We start from the raw sequence: 19,834 nt of genomic DNA, 5'->3' as shown, positions 1-19,834 counted from the left end.
TAGCTTACTGGTCATTGACTGGAGCTGCGCCTTAGCATTGAGATGGAGGTCTCTGGGAGAGCTTACACTGTTTGATATCACATGGAGCTGGGAGGTCTCTGGTGAACGAATATCCTGAACTCGGCTCTCCCACCTCAGAGACACAGGTCTGACACCTGCCCAAAGCACCAAAACCTGTCAGACACATGGCTCAGAACAAAAGAGAGAACAAAAGAAAGAAAGAAAAAAAGTAAAATAAAAAGAAATAAAGTTATTAAAATAAAAATAAAAATTTATTAAAAATTTAAAAATTAAAAAGTAATAAAAAACGAAAAAAAAGAAAGAGAGAAGAGAGAAACCAAACCATAAAAGCAAATTCAGCAATGAGAACATGTGCTATATTAAAAAAAAATTTAAAAACGGACAGACAGAACCATAGGACAAATGATAAAAGCACAGATATACAGACACAATCACACAAAGAAGCATACAAATACACACTCACAAAAATTGAAAAAGGAAAAAATATATAAATCTGTATTAAAAAAAAAAGGAAGAGAGCAGCCAAATCAATAAACAAATCTACCAATGATAATAAAGTGTAAATACTAAACTGAGATAACATAAAACCCGAAACCAGTCAGTCGCATACAGCAAACCCCAAGTCTACAGTTGCTCCCAAATTCCACCACTGCAATTTTAAGATGATTCATTGTCTATTCAGTTATTCCTCAGATACAGGGTACATCAAGTTGATTGTGGAGATTTAATCTGCTGCTCCTCATGCTGCTGGGAGAAATTTCCCTTTCTCTTCTTTTTTCCCTCAGGTCCTGGGGTTCAGCTTTGGATTGGCCCCGCCTCTATGTGTAGGTCACCTGAGGGCATCTGTTCCTGCCCAGACAGGACAGGGTTAAAGGAGGAGCTGGTTAGGGGGCTCTGGCTCACTCAGGCCAGATTAAGGGCGGGATACAGAATGCGAGGTGAGCCTGCAGTGACAGAGGCTGGCGTGACGTTGCAACAGGTGCACATGTATTCTCCTGGGGAAGTTGTTCCTGGATCACGTGACCCTGGCAGTGGTGGGCTGCACAGGCTCCCAGGAGCGGAGGTGTGGATAGTGACCTGTGCTTGCACACTGGCTTCTTGGTGGCTGCAGCAGCAGCCTTACTGTTTCATGCCCATCTGGTGTCCCATGTTGATAGCCGTGGCTTGTGCCCATCTCTGGAGCTCATTTAGGTGGTGCTCTGAATCTGCTCTCCTCGTGCACCCTGAAACAATGGTCACTTGCCTCTTAGGGAGTTCCAGACATTTTCCCGGACTCCCTTCTGGCTAGCTGTGGTGCACTAGCCCCCTTCAGGCTGTGTTCACACAGCCAACACCCGTCCTCTCCCTGGGATCTGACCTCCGAAGCTGGAGCCTCGGCTCCCAGTCCCAACCCGTCTCGGCAGGTGAGCAGACAAGCCTCTCAGTCTGTGAGTGCTGGTCGGCAGTGATCTTCTGTGCAGTAATCTCTCCACTTTGTCCTCTGCACTCCTGTTGCTGCACTCTCCTTCGTGGCTCCAAAGCTTCCCCCCCGTCACCCACCATCTCTATCAGTGAAGGGGCTTCCTAGTGTGTGGAAACTTTTCCTCCTTCACAGCTCCCTCCTTGAGGTGCAGGTCCTGTCCGTATTCTTTTGTCTCTGTTTTTCCTTTTTTCTTTAGCCCTACCCAGGTACGTGGGGAGTTTCTTGCCTTTTGGGAAGTCTGAGGTCTTCTGCCAGCATTCAGTAGGTGTTCTGTAGGAGTGTTCCACATGTAGATATATTTCTGATGTATTTGTGGGGAGGAAGGTGACCTCCATGTCTTACTCTTCCACCATCTTGAATGTCTCCGCTTAACAAATTTCATCACCCATTTATGATAGAAACTCTCCAAACAGTGGGCATTGAGGGAACCTACCTCAACATAATAAAGGCCATTTATGACAAACACACAGCCAACATCATTCTCAACGGTGAAAAACTGAAAGCATTTCCTCTAAGATCACGAACAAGACAAGGGTGCCCACTCTCACCACAATTATTCAACATAGTTTTGGAAGTTTTCGCCATGGCCATCAGAGAAGAAAAAGAAATAAAAGGAATCCAAATTGGAAAAGAAGTAAAACTGTCACTGTTTGCAGATGACGTGATACTATACATAGAAAATCCTAAAGTCACTACCAAAAAACTACTAAAGCTATCCAATGAATTTCGTAAATTAGCAGGATACAAAATTAATGCACAGAAATCACTTACATTCCTATACACTAACAGAGAAAAATCAGAAAGAGAAATTAAGGAAACACTCCCATTTATCATTGCAACAAAAAAATAAAATACCTAGGAATAAACCTAACTAAGGAGGCAAAAGATCTGTATGCAGAAAACTGTAAGACACTGATGAAAAAAATCAAAGATGATACTAATAGATGGAGAGATATACCATGTTCTTGGATTGGAAGACTCAACATTGTCAAAGTGACTATACTCCCCAAAGCAATCTACAGGTTCGATGCAATCTCTATCAAATTACCAATGGTATTTTTCACAGAACTAGAACAAAAAAAAAGTTTACAATTTGTATGGAATCACAAAAGACCCCGAATAACCAAAGCAATCTTGAGAAAGAAAAACGGAGCTGGAGGAATCAGGCTCCCTGACTTCAGACTATACTACAATGCTACTGTAATCAAGACAGTATGGTACTGACACAAAAACAAAAATATATAACAATGGAACAGGATAGAAAGCCCAGAAATAAACCCACACTTATGGTCACTTTATCTTTGACAAACGATGCAAGAATATACAATGGAGAAAAGACAGCTGCTTCAGTAAGTGGTGCTGGGAAAACTGGACAGCTACATGTAAAAGAATAAAATTAGAACACTTCCTAACACCATACACAAAAATAAACTCAAAATGGATTAAAGACCTAAATGTAAGGCCAGACACTATAAAACTCTAAGAGGAAAACATAGGCAGAACACTCTATGACATAAATCACAGCAAGATCTTTTTTGACCTACCTCCTTGAGTAGTGGAAATAAAAACAAAAATAAACAAATGGGACCTAGTGAAATTTACAAGCTTTTGTACAGCAAAGGAAACCATAAACAAGATGAAAAGCAACCCTCAGAATGGGAGAAAATATTTGCAAATGAAGCAACTTACAAAGGATTAATCTCCAAAATATACAGGCAGCTCATGCAGCTCAATATCAAAAAAAAAACAGCTCAATCCAAAAATGGCCAGAAAACCTAAATAGACATTCTCCAAAGAAGATATACAGATTGCCATCAAACACATGAAAAGATGCTCAACATCACTAATCATTAGAGAAATGCAAATCAAAACTACAGTGAGGAATCACCTCACACTGGTCAGAATGGCCATCATCAAAAAATCGAGAAACAATAAATGCTGGAGGGGTGTGGAGAAAAGGGAACCATCCTGCACTGTTGGTGGGCATGTAAATTTATACAGCCACTACGGAGAACAGTATGGAGGTTTCTTGAAAAACTAAAAATGGAACTACCATATGACCCAGCAATCCCACTCCCAGGCATATACTCTGAGAAAACCATAATTCAAAAAGACACATGTACCACAATGTTCCCTGCAGCACTATTTACAATAGCCAAGACATTGAAGCAACCTACATGTCCATCAGCAGATGAATGGATAAAGAAGATGTGGCACATATATACAATGGAATATTACTCAGCCTTAAAAAGGAACGAAATTGAGTTATTTGTAATGAGGTGGATGGATATAGTGTCTCTCATACAGAGTGAAGTATGTCAGTAAGAGAAAAACAAACACCATATGCTAATGCATATATATGGCGTCTAAAATAATGGTACTGATGATCTAGTGGCAGTCCAGGAATAAAGACACAGATGCAGAGAATGGACTTGAGGACACAGTGGGGGAGGGGAGGGGAAGCTGGGGTGAAGTGAGAGAGTAACAATGACATATATACCCTATCAAAGGTAAAATGGATGGCTAGTGGGAAGCTGCTGCATAGCACAGGGAGATCAGCTTAGTGCTTTGTGACAACCTAAAGTGGTGGGATAGGGAGAGTGGGAGGGAGGTTCAAGAGGGAAGGGATATGGGGATATATATATATATATATATATATACACACATACATACATATAGCTGATTCACTTTGTTGTACAGCAGAAACTAACACAACATTGTAAAGCAATTATACTCCAATAAATATGTAAAAATAATTATATAAGTGTAAAGAGATTTTATTAATGCTTGGAAGTTTCGTGAGATCACTGTGTCTCTGATGGTACATACTACCACTGATTTAAGATGGGGTCAGACCAAATCGGTTTTTGCCCCAGCCAGTGATTATTTTGCTGAAGGTTTGATAGTTTCTTCTCCATTTCCTGGTGGCCAATACAACAATTTCCTAGACTTCCTTTGCATTGTGTATAATAAGATGCCCACCACAACAGAATGGTGTTCTTAGTTATTTTCATAGGGAAATAAAGTGCTCTTAATTGAATTATATCCACATTAAATGGTTGACAGTGATTAGCCATTGGAAAACATCTTTTGATGTAGGCTGAAACAAAATCATTAACAACTTGACATTCCCTCCTACATCCTCTGTAGTCACTGTCTCAGAGACGCAAAAACAAATATGGGACAAACCAAGCACTAAAGTGAAACAACTGGCCTGCACTTTCTAAGCTGTCAGGAAGTAAGGGACGGAGCTAAAGGCCCTGAGACTCTCTGAGCTTTCCCAGGCTGGCTCAGGACAAATCTCTGTCATAGACACACAGAACTTTTGGGAAAAGAGAACATTATCTTCTGTATGAAAGTATCTGGCTAAATCTATTGTTCATTTTTTTTGTTTGTTTCCTTTTATAAGAATTGAGAGTCTCTTAATTGCTTAGGATCACAGATAATGCAATATTAAAAATATTTAATGTAACCTAGCTGAGGCTGGCGCCAAGCAGTGATGTCTGCTTATAAAGGGCCCACTATGGATTCCCATTAGGTCTAAGAAAAGTTGTTCAGCTTCTCCATTTACCCCTTATCATGATATGTTCCTTAAGATGAAATAGAAGCAAAATATCATATATTTTGATATCAAAATATCAGTGTCACTGTGAATTTGTGCCATTGTGCATGTGAAAGGAGGGCTTTGGTTTCAAATGTTCAACGTAAGAGATTTATAAGTTTACTCTCAAAGAAAAACTCTTGACCATGAGAGCTAAACTGTTTCCAGTGTCCAGGTTAAACCCTACTAAGAAGTAGTCCATATTTAACCAATGGATTACCAGTAACTATGTAATACTTTCATTCAATTATGCATAATGTCCTAATAAATTTAAAACTTTGGAGGACAATCTGAGTTTCAAATCTGCCTGTTCCAATTACATAATGTGACATTTACTTGATCTCTCTGTCTCAGTTTTCTCTTCTGTAAATTGGGTATAAAATAGTACATATGTAATAGGACTACTGAGAAGCTTAACTGAGTCAACAGTTATAACATCTTCAGTTTACCACTATGTGCGGTATTTAATTCGTGTAAAATAAATGTTATTTTTCTACACCTAGGAATGTAAAATCTTATATAAGTGTTATCCATTTATCCAAGGTCTATAAAATTTAAAGTCTCTTGACTTTGGTTACCAAATTGAGGTTAGAGAAAAAAGGAAGATCTAACTTCATTAACTCCTTAATCTATTTGTTTACCTTGATTTCAAAAGCCCTGAGTTCTCTCATGCTTATTCATGCATTTAGACATATAAAATTTTTAAATGGTTTTAACATAAATCAATTAGTTTATAGCATTTGACTCTCCTTCCAGTATCCCACCTTCAGTCCCCTAGTTTTGGGATAAAAGAAAAGGCAGTTAAAATGAGGTGATACCTCAGCAGCTTGCCTTCCCTCCCCAGGATAGCAAGACAAATAAACGTTTTGTTATATGTCTCAAGATAGCATCAACACAGCCTGCAGCATCACTGTCAACACCAGCCCTGCAATGCCAGGGAATTGCAGGGAATCCCACTGTGCTGTTGCCAATCTGCTGGCTGGGATCCTTCAAAAGCCACATCAAAGTATTTTCCAGTTTTTAAACTTCTTCCCCAGGCTCATATGAGGTATCCTGGACCTCTGCATGTGATCAGAAGTGTGGTTCTCCATAGTCTCCTCTCCACCTCCCCTTGACTGCAAACCTCAGAGAGCATCTCTTATTCTCTGAGTCTGTAGGACTCTTCAGCTCCCTATACAATGGCATTCATAATAATATTTGAAACCTATGATAGTTTGTAAGAAATATCCAAAAAATTATCTATTTATTTATCTAATTTTTCTATTACAGAAGATTTGATTTGTATAAATATTTCAAAATTTAATAATAAAATACTCTTCCAAGTATTCAAAAGCACATAGTTTCTTTTGGAGGTATTGGAGTAATATAGTGACAAACAGAAAAGAAGGAAGCCAATAAAGGGTGTGTTAAGTCACCATATGGGCAACAAAGGCTACATTTCATGAGAAAATGCTGTCAAACAGTATAAAACACAAGCCACATGAGATGGTTAATTTTATGTGTCATCTTGTCTAGGCTATGGTGTCCAGTCATTTGGTCAAACATTAGTCAAGATGTTGCTGTGAAAGTATTTTTTAGATGTGATTAACATTTACAATCAGTAGACTTTCAGTAAAACAGATTGCCCTACAAAATGTTCATGAGCCTCATCCAATCAGTTGAAGGCCTTAAGAGCAAAGACTGAGGTTTCCTGAAGAAGACAGAGCTCTGCCCCAAGAGAGTGATATAAAAACCTTACCCAAATTTCTAGCCTGCTGGCCTGCCTTGCAGATTTTGGACTCAAGGCTGCAATATCAACTCAAGACTGCAATATTAACTCACCTGCAATATTTTAAATTTCCAGCCTGCTGGCCTATATTATAAACAACATACTTGCCAGCTCCTACATGAACCAATGAACCAACTTCCTTAAAATCTCTCTCCCTCTCTCTCCTTCTCTCCCCCTCTCCCTCTTCTTCTCCCTCTCTCTTCCCCACTTCCTCCCCTTTTCCTCCATATATATCACCCAATGGGTAAAGAACACTGACACACCAACTCCCTCCGATCACTTTTTCCCAGCTTTACTGAAATATAATTGACTTGACACTGTGTAAGTATAAGGTGTACACTGTGATGATTTTTATACACATGCATATTGTGAACTGTTTTCCACAATAAGGTTAGTTAACACCCCCTTCACCTCACATAATTACCATTTTGTTGTTGTTGATGTAACTGTGAGAACATTAAAACTCTACTCTCCTAACAACTTTCAAGTATATAATAAAGTTCTGGGAGAAGCCTGAAAGGTCTTTAGGCACAGAAATGAAGATACTAGTGATTAGAAGTGGGCTGGTGCACACCAGAGTGGTGAGATCCAAGATGAGTGAAGCACAAACTTACCTGCTCAGTCCACTCCTGGTATCTGCTTGCTCAAACTGATAGCTTACCACAATTCTAAAACAAAAACAAGCAAAGAAACCCCAGAAGGTTTAGTGGGTTAAATTGCAGTGCATGTGGTTACAATCAGTCCCTTTCCACTACCCCTTCTATATTCTTTCTCCCTCAGCCTGCACTTCAGCTTGTCTTGGTCGCTTCTCTGGTGAGGTAGTGTAGACCTTTATGCTTGAGGAGTCTGTGCCCTTAGTTGTCAGGCCCTTGTCAGGTCATTGTTGCTGCAATTACCCATTTATGGTTTTTACTGAATGTGGAAGTAGCAAGAAATGCCCCAGTGAATCTCCTGAGTTCCAGACATACTCCACCGTGCTGCCATTATTAGAGGCAGCTGATAGGGTCCCTGATAATCAGGGTTCTTTAATCTATTTGCTGATCTACTGGAACGAAAGTCCAAAATGACCACACAGAATCTATAACTTTAAGTTTACTAAAAATCCTTGCTTTCTTTCTTTGCAGACAATATGATTTTTTCACTTAAAAAAACAGCTTTGAGACTTCCTTCATGGTGCAGTTGTTAAGAATCCATCTGCCAACGCAGGGGACACGGGTGCGAGCCCTGGTCCAGGAAGATCCCACATGCCGAGGAGCAACTAAGCCCGTGTGCCACAACTACTGAGCCTGCGCTCTAGAGCCTGTGAGTCACAACAACTGAGCCTGAATGCCACAACTACTGAAGCCTGTGCGCCTAGAGCCTGTGTTCTGCAACAAGAGAAGCCACCACGATAAGAAGCCTGTGCACTGCAATGAAGAGTAACCCCCTCTCGCCGCAACTAGAGAAAACCCTCTCACAGCAACAAAGACCCAATGCAGCCAAAAAATAGTTAATTAATTAATTTAAAAAAAAAAGAATGTGTCTTTGCTATGCATTGTCTCAGGTTATTAAAAGTATATATATATATATGAGATTTGGTCCTTAACTTGGACAGCTCACAGTCTAGAGAGATGTAAACAAACAAACAATAAAACCCCAGCTTTATTGAGGTATAATTTAGGTAAAAATTCACCCATCTTAAGATAAGAATTTGAAAATTTTGACAAACAGATATAGTTGTGTAGCTACAATGCTAATGATATAAAACAGAGGTCAGCAAACTACAGCTCACAAGCCACATCTAGCCTGCTGCCTATTTTTACAAATAGCATTTTATTTGAACACAGCCACACCCTTTCATTTATGTATTGTCTGTGGCTGTTCCTGCACGACAATGGCAGAGTTGTGTAGAAGCAACAGAGACTATGTGACCAGCAAAGGTTAAAATACTTATTATTTGGACCTTTATAGAAGTTTACTGATCTCTGATATAGAATAGTTCTTTCACCCACAAAGTTTCATCATACCCCTCTGCAATTAGTCTCCTCCTTTTAGCACCATCACCTAGCTACCACAGATTGACCTACTGCCACTATAGTTTTGACTTTTCTAGAATTTTTTTCCAGAGTTATTGAGATAAAATTGACATACAGCACTGTATAAGCTTAAGGTATACAACGTAATGATTTAACTTACATACATCATGAAATAATTATCACAATAGATTTAGTGAACATCCTGCTCTCGTATAGATATAACATTAAAGAAAGAATTTTTTTTTCCTTTTGATGAGAAAGCCTAAGTATCACTCTCTTAACAACTTTCATTTTTAACATATAGCATTGTTAATTATCTTTTTCATGTTATACTTTACATCTTTACTATTTATTTATCTTATAACTGGAAATTTGTACCTTTGAAATACCTTCATCTAATTCTCCCTCCCCCAACCCTGTGCCTCTGGTAACGAAAAATCTGATGTCTTTTTCTATGAGTTTGTTTGTTTGTTTGTGTTTGAAGTATAGTTGACCTGCAACACTATGTTAGTTCCTGGTATACAACATAGTGATTCAGTAATTCTATACATTTCAAAATGATAAACATGATAAGTATAGTTGTCATCTGTTGCCATATAAATGTATTACATTATTATTGACTATATTCCCCACACAGTAAATTTAATACCTGTGACTCATTTATTTTGTAACTGAAAGTTTGTACCTTTCAATCTCTTTTACCTATTTCTTTCCTTCCCCCTCCCACCCCCTCTGCTCTGGCAACAACTTGTTTGTTCTTTGTACCTATGACTGTTTCTGTTTAGTTGTATTTGTTCATTTGTTTTGTTTTTGAAATTCCACAGAAAAGTTAAATCATATAATATTTGTTTTTCTCTGACTTATTTCACTTAGCATAATACCCTAAAGTTCATCCATTTATCGCAAATGGCAAGATTTCATTCATTTTTATATCTGAAAAATATTCCATCATGTATACATTGTATATATATACAACATCTTCTTTATCCATTCATCTATCAGTGTCAACCTTTGGTGGCTTCCATATCTTGGCTATTGTAAAAAATACTACAATGAACATAGGGGTGCATACATCTTTTCCAACTAAGATTTTTGAATTATCTGTTTTCTTCAGATGAATACCCAGGAGTGGATTTGCTGTATCATATGACAGTCCTATTTGCAATTCTTTGAGGAATCTGCATACTGTTTTCCATTGTGGGTGCATCATTTTACATTCTCACCAACAGTACATGAGAATGCACTTTTCTCCACATTCTCACCAACACTTCTTATTTGTTGTCTTTCTGATAACAGCAATTTTGACAGATGTGAGATGATATCTCATTGTGGTTTTCATTTGCATTTCCCTTATGAGTAATGATGTTGAGCATCTTTTCATATGTCTGTTGTCCAACTGTGGGTTTTCTTTGGGAAAATGTCAATTCATGTCTTCTGCCTATTTTTTAATTGGGTTGTTTGTATTTTTGATGTTGGATTGTATGAGTTCATTGTATATTTTGGATATTAACCTCTTATCAGATATCTCCTCCCATTCAGTAAGTTGTTTTTTGGTTTGGTGATAGTTTCTTTTGCTATGCAAAAGCTAAAAAGCTTGTTGTAGTCCTATTTGTTTACTTTTTCTTTCATTTCATTTGCCTGAGGAGACAGATCCAAAATAATACTGCTAAGACCTATGTCAAAGAGTGTACGGCCTATGTTTTCTTCTAGGAGGTGTATAGTTTTGGGTTTTTTATCTATTTTTAGCTTATTTTCGCATATGGTGTGAGAAATTAGTCCAGTGTAGTTCTTTTACATGTAGCTGACCAGTTTTCTCAAGGCCATTTATGGAAAATGTTATCTTTTTCCCATTGTATATTCTTGCCTCATTTGTCATATGTTAATTACCCATATAACTATGGGTCTATTTCTGGGCTCTTTATTCAGTTCTGTTGATCTGTGTTTCTGTTTTTGTGCCAGTACCATAATGTTTTGATTACCTTTTTTGTAGCTTTGTGGTATAGTTTGAAACCATGGAGTGAGATATCACCTGGATTTTTTTCTTCTTTCTTAAGATTTTTTGGCTATTCAGGATCTTTGGTGGTTCCATACAAATTTTAGAATCATTTGTTCTAGTTCTGTGAAAAATGCCAGGGGTATTTTGATAATGATTGCATTGAATCTGTAGATAGACTTGGGTAGGATGGTCATTTTAACAATATTACTTGTTTCAAGCCATGAGCATAGTGTGTCTTCCGTTTGTTTGTTTGTGTTGTCTTCAATTTCTTTCATCAGTGTCTTATAGTTTTCTGAGTACAGGTCTTTTAAATCCTAGTTAGATTTATTCCCAAGTATTTTATTCTTTTTGATGTAATTGTGAATGGAATTGTTTCCTTAATTTCTCTTTCTGATAGTTTATGGTTAGTGGATAGAAATGCAACATATTTCTGTATGTTAACTTTGTATCCTGCCACCTTACTGAACTCATTGATGAAGTCTAGTAATTTTTTGGTAATGTCTTTAGAACTTTCTATGTATTGTATCATGTCATCTGCAAACAGTGAAAGTTAGACTTCTTCATTTCCAATTTGGATTTATTTTATTTCTTTCCTTGTTTGATTGCTGTGGCTAGGACTTGCAATACTATGTTGAATGAAAGTGGTAAGAGTGAACATCCTTGTCATGTTCCTGATCTTAGAGGAAATTCTTTCATCTTTTCATCATTGAATATGATGTTAGCTGCGGGCTTGTCATATATGACCTTTATTACGTTAAGGTATGTTCCCTCTATACCAACTTTGTTGAGAGTTTTTACTGTGAGTGGATATTGGATTATGTCAAATGCTTTCTCTCCATCTATTGATATGATAATGTAATTTTTATCCTTCTTTTTTTTAATGTGATCACATTGATTGATTTGTGGATATTGAACCATCCTTGCATCCCTGGGATAAATCCCACTTGATCACGGTATATGTTCCTTTTAATATATTGTTGAAACTGGTCTGCTAATATTTTGTTGAGGATTTTTGTGTTATTGTTCATCTGTGATATTTGCCTGTAATTTTTGTGTGTGATATCTTCATCTGGTTTTGTTATCTGGGTGATGTTGGCCTCATAGAATGAGTTCAGAAGCACTCCTTCCCCTGCAATGCTTTGTTATAGCTTGAAAAGGATAGATATTAACTGTTCTTAAAATATCTGGTGGAATTTACCTGTGAAGCCGTCTGGTCCTAGATATTTGTTTGTTGATTTGTTGTTGTTGTTGTTGTTGTTTACTGCATCAATTTCTTTATTGGTAATTTGATTGTTCATATTTTCTATTTCTTCCTGATACAGTCTCGTGAAATTGTATATTCCTAGAAATTTGTCATTTCTTCTAATTTGTCCATTTTATTGGCACATAATTGTTCACAGTAATCTCTTATATTCCTTTGTATGTATGTGGTGTTGGCTGTAACTTATCTTCTTTCATTTATGATTTTATTGATTTGGGGCCTCTCTTTTTTTCTTAATGCATCTGGCTAAAGGTTTATCAATTTTGTCTATAGTTTCAACGAACCAGCTCTTAGTTTCATTGATCTTTTCTATTGGTTATAAAGTCTCTACTTTATATTTATTTCTGCTCTAATCTTTATTATCTCTTTCCTTCTACTAACTTTGGATTTTATTTGTTCTTCTTCTGGTTGCTTTAGGTGTAAGGTTAGATTGTTTATTTAAAATTTTTCTTGTTTCCTGAGGTAGACTTGTTTCATTCTAAACTTCCCTATTAGAACTACATCTGTTGCATCCCATAGATTTTGGATCTTTATGTTTTTATTTGTCTCCAGGTCTTTTTTTTTGATTTCCTCTTTGATTTCGTCAGTGATCCATTGGTTGCTTAGTAGCATACTGTTTAGCATCTAAGTGTTTCTGTTGTTTTGCAGTTTTTTCTAGTAGTTGATGTCTAATCTCATACTGCTGTGGTTGGAAAAGATGCTTGATATGATTTCAATCTTCTTAAATTTACTGATACTTGTTTTGTGGCCTAGCATATGATCTATACTGGAGAGTGTTCCATGTGCATTTGAAAGGAATGTGTATTCTGCTGCTTTGCATGGAATGTTCTAGATATACCTATTAAGTCCTTATGGATTAATGTTTCTTTTAAAACCAGTGTTTCCTTATTAATTTTCTCTCTGGATGATCTGTCCATTGATGTAGGTGTGATGTTAAATTTTCCTACTGTTATTGTGTTATTGTCAATTTCCTCCTTTATGTTTGTTAATATTTGCTTTATGAATTTAGGTGCTTCTGTGTTGGGTGCATATATTTTTACAACTGTTATATCTTCTTCTTGGATCAATCCCTTGATCATTATGTAATGTCCTTCTTTGTCTCTTGTTATAGACTTTGTTTTAGAGTCTATTTTGTCTTATATAAGTATTGCCTCCCTGGCTTTCTTTTTGTTTTCATTTTCATGGATGCCTTTTCCCATCCCCTCACTTTCAGTCTGTGTGTCTTTAGATATGAAATTATTCTTTTGTAGGGAGTATATAATGTGGGTCTTGTTTTTATAATTATTCAGCCACTCTATGTCTTTTGATTGGAGAATTTATCCTTTACACATTTAAAGTAATTACTGGTACGTATGTACTTATTGTCATTTTACTAATTGTTTTGGGGTAGACTTTTTTTTTTTTTAAGTTGTTCCTTTCTTATTTTTTTCTCTTCCCTTGTGATTTAATGACTATCTTTAGTGTTATGTGTGGATTTCTTTCTCTTTTTTTGTGTGTATGTATCTAGTATAGATTTTTGGCTTGTGGTTCCTACAAGGTTCATATATAGAAATCTATATGTATCTATCTCTATCTCTATATATGATTATTTTATGTTACTCATCTCTTAAGTTGAATGCATTTTAAAAACGTTTCATTTTTAATCCCCACCACTATGTTTACTGTTTGTGACATTACATTCTACATCCTTTTGTTTTGTGTATCCCTTATCTACTTATTGTGGATATGGATGATTTTACTACTTTTGTCTTTAACTTTCTTACTAGCTTTATAAGTGTTTGATCTACTACCTTTACTGTATATTTGCCTTCACCAGTGAGACTTTCTCTTCCATAATTTTACCTTTCTAGTTGCAGCCTTTTCTTTTTCACTTAGAAATCTCTTTACATTTCTTGTAAAACTGGTTTGGTGGTGCTGAACTCTTTTAGCTTTTGCTTGTTTAAAACTTTTGATGTTTCCATGAAATCTGATTGAAATCTTTGCTAGGTAGGGTGATCTTGGTTGTAGGTTTTTTTCCTTTCATCACTTTCAATATATCATGCCATTCCCTTCTGGCCTGCAGAGTTTCTGCTGAAAAGTCAGCTGACAGTCTTGAGAGTTACCTTGTATGTAACTTGTTTTTCCCTTGCTGCCTTTAATATTCTCCGTTTATCTTTAATTTTTTCCATTTTAATAACAATGCATCTTGAGGTGATTGATCCTGTTTGGGAGTCTCTGTGCTTCCTGGATCTGGATGTCTGTTTTCTTTCTCAGGTTAGGGATGTTTTCAGCTATTATGTCTTCAAATATACTACCTGTCCCTTTCTCTCTCTCTTCTCCTTCTGGGACCCCCCATAATGCAAATGTTATATGCTTGATGTTGTCCCAGAATTCTCTTAAACTGACCCAATTTCTTTTCTTTTTCCTTTTTTCTGTTCAGTTTCTGTCATTTCCACTATTCTGTCTTCGTTTACTGCTACCGTTCTCTGTATTATCGAATCTACTTGTTCATTCCTTCTAGTGTTTTTTTAATTTCAGTTTTCATGTTCCTCAACTTTGTTTGACTCTTTATATTTTCTAACTCTTGGATAAAAACCTCTAGCTTCTCACTGTAAACATACATTCTTTTCCTGAGTTCTTTGATCATATTTATGGTCATTACCTTAAACTCTTTTGTGCTAGATTGCTTATTTCCACTTCAGTTAGTTCCTCTTCTAGGGTTTTATCTTGTTCATTCATCTGGAACATATTTTTCTGTCACCTCATTTGCTGTTTTAATTTCTAATTAATTGGTTAGGTTGGGTATATTTCCTAATCTTCAATAAGTGGCCTTATGTAGGAAACACCCCATGGGTCCCAGCAGCACACACACCTCTAGTCTCAAGAGCTATATGCTCTAGGTTATGCCCCCTTTGTGGGCTGTGTGGGTCCTTCTATTGTGGAAGGCTGACTACTGTGGGCAGTTTGGTAGGTGTGGCTGGCCCCTGGTCCTTTTGGTTGCCACATCCTGCCTAGTGAAGAGGCTGATGACTGTTGGTGGGCAGAGCTGGATCATGAGGCAGCTGTGGAGCTCTGGAGGATCTTGGGGGTAATTCTGGCCTACCAAGATGGCCAATTATGGGACTGGGGGGGGGTGGTCCCAGAGTTAGTTTTGGCCTGCTTGTGGCCAGTTCCTGACATGGCTGGCTGTGGGATCTGATGTGTCCCAATGCTGATATTAGCCTGCTAGTGAGTGGGACTGGATCCCAGGGTGGCTGGCTGAGGGTCCAAAAGTGTCTCAGAGCTAGTGTCAGCCTGTAGGTGGGCAGGACCAGGGCATAGGTACCCCTGAGGCTGGTGCCTGTCCCTGGTGTGTGATGCTGTGTCCTCAGGATAGTGCTGGACTGCTAGTGAGCAGGGCCATGTCTGACAGATTGCTGCAGGAAACCCTGGGTGTTCCAGGGCTAATGCAGGCCCTGTGGTGGGCAGGGCTGTGGTCTAGGGTGCCAGAGGTCTTAAGGAGTCCTATGGCAGCCAGCCTGCTAGTGGGTGGGACTATGTCCCCACCTAGCTAGCTGCCTGGCTGGGGTGTCTCAGTACCGGTTTTGACCAGTTGGTGGCAGGATGAACTCCCCAAAATAGCTGCTGCTAGCGTCTATGTCCCCAGGGTAAGTTTTAACTGCATCCTCCTTTTCCAGTAGGCTCTCCAAGATCAGCAGATGGATCTGACCCAGGTTTCTTTTAAATTGCTGTTTCTGCCCTGGGTCTTGGGTCTCGGGGCATGTGAGATTTTGTGTGCACACCTTAAGATTGTAGTCTCTATTTCCCACAGCCTTCTGGGTCTCCCAAAGTAAATCCAACTGACCTTCCAAGCCAAACATTCTGGGGGTTCATCTTACTGGTGCAGGAGCCCCAGACTTGGGAGCCTTATGTGGCACTTGGACCCCTCACTTCTTGGGGAGATGCAATTGTAATTATCCTCTTATGTGTGGGTAGTCTATGGTTATTTTTATGGTTCTTGACTATACCACAACCCTACCCCTTCTATAAGTCTAATTTTAGCTCCTTCTTTATATCTTTAACTGTAGAAGATCTTTTCTGCTAGTCTTCTGGTTGCTCTCATAGATAGTTGCTCTGAAAATTGTTGAAATTTTGGTGTGCCTGTGGAAGGAGCTAAGGTCAAAGTCTCCCTACTCTGAAATCTTAGCCACTCCTCTAATATGATTTTATTAAAAAAAAATTATAAGAAAATCCTAAAGACTCCCCAATAAACTGTTAGTACTGATTAACAAATTTAGTGAAGTTGCAGGATATAAAATCAACATGTAGAAATCAGTTGTTGATATACACTAACAACAAAACCTCTAAAAAAGCAATAAAGAAAGCAATCTCATTCACAATAGCATCAAAAACAATAAAATACTTAGGAATAAATTTAACCAATGAGGTAGAAGATCTATATATTGTGTTGGCGAAAAATTTCCATAACATCTTACAGAAAAAGCTGAATGAACTTTTTTGGCCAACCCGATACTTAAAACTACAACACTTTTTGATGAAAGAAATTGAGAAAGACACAAACAAATATGAAGATATCCCTTACTCATGGATCAGAAGAAATGATATTGTTAAAACTTCCATACTAGCAAAATCCACCTATAGATTTAATGCAATCTCAATCAAAATTCCAATGGAATTTTTCACAGTAATAGAAAAAAAAATCCTAAAATTTGTATGGAACCATAAAAGATCCCAAACAGCCAAAGCAATCCTGAGAAAAAAGAACAAAGCTGTAGGCATCACAATTCCTACTGTACTACAAAGCTATAGTAATGAAATAGGATGAGATTGGCATAAAAATAGACACATAGACCAATGTAACAGAGTTGAGAGCCTACAAATAAACCTGCACAACTAATATTTGACAAGGGAGACAAGAATACTCAACAAGGAAAAAAATAATCTCTTCAATACGTGGTGTTGGGTAAATGGGATAACCACAAGCAGGAGAATGAAACTGGACCTTATCTTACACCATACACAAAACTTAACTCAAAATGGATTAAAGACTTTAAAATATAAGAACTGAAACCATAAAACTCCTAGAAGCAAATAGGAAAAAACTCCTTGACATTGTTCCTAGAAACAACTTTTTGGATATGACACCAATAACACAAGCAACAAAAGCAAAATGTAATAAATGGGACTACGTCAAACTAAAAATCTTCTGTAGAGCAAAAGAAATAATCAGTGAAATGGAAAAGTAATGTATGGAATGGGAGAAAATATTTACAAATCATATATTTCAGAAGGGGCTAATATTCGAAATATATAAAGAACTCATGCAGCTCAATAACAAAAAAATGGACTTCCCTGGAGGCCCAGTGGTTAAGAATCTGTGCTTCCACTGCAGGGGTTGTAGGTTTGATCCCCGGTCAGGGAACTAAGATCCCACATACCACACAGCAAGAAAAAAAAATAGCAAAAAAATAAATAAATAATAATCCAATTAAAAAATAGGCAGAGAAGCTAAATAGACATTTTTCCAAAGAAGACATACAAATGACCAACAGGTACATGCAAAGGTGCTCAACTTCACTAGTTATCAGGAAAATGCAAATCAAAACTGCAATGAGATATCACCTCATACCCTTAGAATGACTATCATCAAAATGATAAGCATAGGTGAGGATGTGGAGAAAAGGGAACCCTTGGGCACTGTTTGTGGGAATGTAAATTGGTGCCATGGAAAACGGAATGGAGATTCCTCAAAAACTTAAAAATAGAGTTACCATAAAATCCACCAATCCCACTTCTGGGTATATATCCAAAAGAAATGAAAACAAGATTTCAAAGAGATATATGAACCCTATGTCCATTAAAGCATTATTTACAATAGCCAAGATATGGAAACAACCTAAGTGCCCATTAATAGATGAATAAAGAAGATGTGTACATATATATAGTGGAATATTATTCAGCTATGAGAAAAAAGAAAATTCTGCTACATGTAACAACATGGAAAAATTTGAGGGCATTATGCTAAGTAAAATAAGTCAAACAGCAAAAGACAATTACTGAACATCATCACTTATACGTGGAATATAGAAAGCCAAATTCAGAGAAACAGAGAGTAGAGTGGTCGCTACCAGGGGCTGAGGGGTGGGGGAAATGGAGAGATGTAGGTTAAAGGGTACAAAATTCCAGTAATAAGATGAGTAAGTTCTTAGGATCTAATGTACAGCATGTTGATTATAGTTAACAATACTGTATTATATTACTGAAAGTTGCTAAGAAAGTAGACCTTAAATATACTCACCACAAAAAAAGAAATGGTAATTATGTGAGGTGACTGAGTTCTCAGCTAAAGTTATGGTAGTAATCATTTTGCAATATATAAACAAGTGTACCAAATCAACATGTACACCTTAAACTTACAGAATGTTATATGTCAATTATATCTCAATAAAGTAAAGGGAAAGTTGGAAAAGCTATTTTAAAAAGGAAAATAAAGGTCTTAAATGTTCCCATCATACACCAAACAAAAAAATAAAAATAAAAATAAAAATAAAATAAATATTTGCTCTGTCACCTATAGAAGGAATCCTTCCCCAAACTAGTATGTCTAGTCCAGCAGACAATAAACTTAAGGGGACAAGAAACACAAAGTCACTATGAGGGTTACTGACTGAGAGGGGCCACTCTTACCTCTACTCCTTGGTTCTTACTTTCAGGTATTCCACCAGTCAGAGATCAATTCTATATAATAACTGTTGCTTAAATATGTATACTACATCTTGATGGACAGCACCCCAAATAACAGGATGTCATCACTGAACTGGTGCTTTAGTCAAGGCTTTATGAGGTCGTTTCAATGTTCTAATAGGCTGACAGCTAAAGGGTTTAGTGTATATGTCTATATGGTACAACTAGTGGATCCTGCGACCATGTGCCCATTGCTGCATCTTCTTCACCATCTTCCTTGGTCTGAAACATCATTCTACAGTATCTCATGACAATAAATCAGACACTCTGTGCACATTTGGAAAGTGCGGCTGGCCAAAGTACCGTGGTTGGCAAAGCAAACCATAAGTCTGACTCACTCCCTGTCTAGGGAAGGACTCTGGTATGAATCTGCCATTGAGTGGCCGGCTTGTGATCTTGAAGGATTGTATCACACCTTCATGGTGATGATGGTCTGACATAATCAACTTGCCATCACTGGATGACTAGTGTCCTGAAGGGATGGTATTTCAAAGAAAAGACATAAATGTGAGCTGCACAGATGCAGCAGAGGAAGGTGACTTGGGCCCTGTGATATCCATGCTTGTGACTTATTTGTGCCATCCAGACCTGTTTGGGCTCGATCCCAAAGGTACAATTTCCATTGCACTGTGGATTAATGCTGTACCTTATGACTTTGTTGGTATGAAAATACTTAGGGTGTGGTAAGCAGTTCTGATTGCATAGTCACTTGATGTTCCATAGTCAGGCATTCAGCATCCTATAACCACAGAAAAAACACATAATGGCTATTATTTCAATGTGCACACCACATTCTTAAAGGACTTGCCCCAAATATGCAGGGTATCTTCTCCAAGATAGTGCTTTAGTTGGGCCTTTATGAGGCCACTGCACTCAGGATACTGTATGGCTTCTGCTGATTCACTTACTATATTGGTTATGGGGGAGAGGACAATTTCAGGGGTCTCCAGTTGGGTTTTCCTTTATTATAGCTCATATTCCACTAGT

The 19,834-nt window shown here is 37.6% G+C and overlaps 1 long non-coding RNA gene across 1 annotated transcript in view; it reads right to left on the bottom strand.

Annotated features, from left to right (window-relative positions):
* Window positions 1-19,834, bottom strand: part of LOC309614706 — a 411,347-nt gene that overhangs the window by 9,614 nt on the left and 381,899 nt on the right. The gene's annotated exons all lie outside the window — the stretch shown is intronic.

Source organism: Balaenoptera borealis (assembly GCF_965194805.1).
Source record: "Balaenoptera borealis genome assembly, chromosome: 17".
NCBI classification, from domain to species: Eukaryota; Metazoa; Chordata; class Mammalia; order Artiodactyla; family Balaenopteridae; genus Balaenoptera; species Balaenoptera borealis.
The sequence above is the reverse complement of the archived record's forward strand: the minus strand, read 5'-3'. Positions and strand labels throughout refer to the sequence as shown.